Source organism: Etheostoma spectabile, chromosome 22 (assembly GCF_008692095.1).
Source record: "Etheostoma spectabile isolate EspeVRDwgs_2016 chromosome 22, UIUC_Espe_1.0, whole genome shotgun sequence".
Taxonomy (NCBI): Eukaryota; Metazoa; Chordata; class Actinopteri; order Perciformes; family Percidae; genus Etheostoma; species Etheostoma spectabile.
In genome coordinates this window covers 11,123,670-11,124,407 of record NC_045754.1, presented here as the reverse complement: position 1 = coordinate 11,124,407, position 738 = coordinate 11,123,670, and the positions used below count along the sequence as shown (strand labels likewise).

Here is a 738-nt window from a genome sequence, read left to right as displayed (position 1 = left end):
CTTTGTCTGATTTAAGGACTACACATGGTAAAAACTCATTCAGATAAAAATTCAGAATAATGGACCTGGGGCTTGGTAAACGGCAACAGATAGAAGTGGCTGTAATGTTTTCCATGTTGGATTTAGAAGATTAAGAACAGGGCTTTCAAACGAGTTATAATTCATTAACAGGCTTGAATCAAAGATGGCTGCTCCTCCTCGGCCAGAGCGTCGAGGAATTTGAGTATTAATACGACTGGGAGGAGACTAACAGACTAACTAATATTCTTCATGGCACACCCATGTTTTGGTAAGACAGAATAGATCGATTTGATTATCTGATATCAAATTGTTTATCGTACTTTTGTAACAATTACTTCCTAGGCATCGCACACTGAAAGGACCGCTAATCTTTTTCACCTACTAGTCGTAGGTGAAAAAGATTAGCCAAAAGAAAAACACCAGACACATTTCGTTCTGAGGCGGCAGAGGTACTTTTAATCTGGAAAGAAATGTGTTACTATGCTGACAGCAGTGTAGCATTACACTTTGAATATAAGCTACAGTATCAAACAAAACATATCAAGTACTGTAAAGTAAACAAAACTGATCCATCTCACTCAGTAGTGATTCACGGAAAAACCTAGTTTCAAGAAAAGTGATTTTGATGCTATCATAGAAGGGCCCCTAGCACTCCTATTCAAAAGGCCATTTGACCAAAAAAACGATAATACGGTAAATCTTAAAAGTGGCGCTTCC

General features: G+C 37.9%; 1 protein-coding gene across 1 annotated transcript in view; it reads left to right on the top strand.

The window, feature by feature from the left end:
* The window catches only part of LOC116672302 (sodium/hydrogen exchanger 9), a 63,678-nt gene that overhangs the window by 59,948 nt on the left and 2,992 nt on the right, over positions 1 to 738 (top strand). The window lies entirely within an intron of this gene.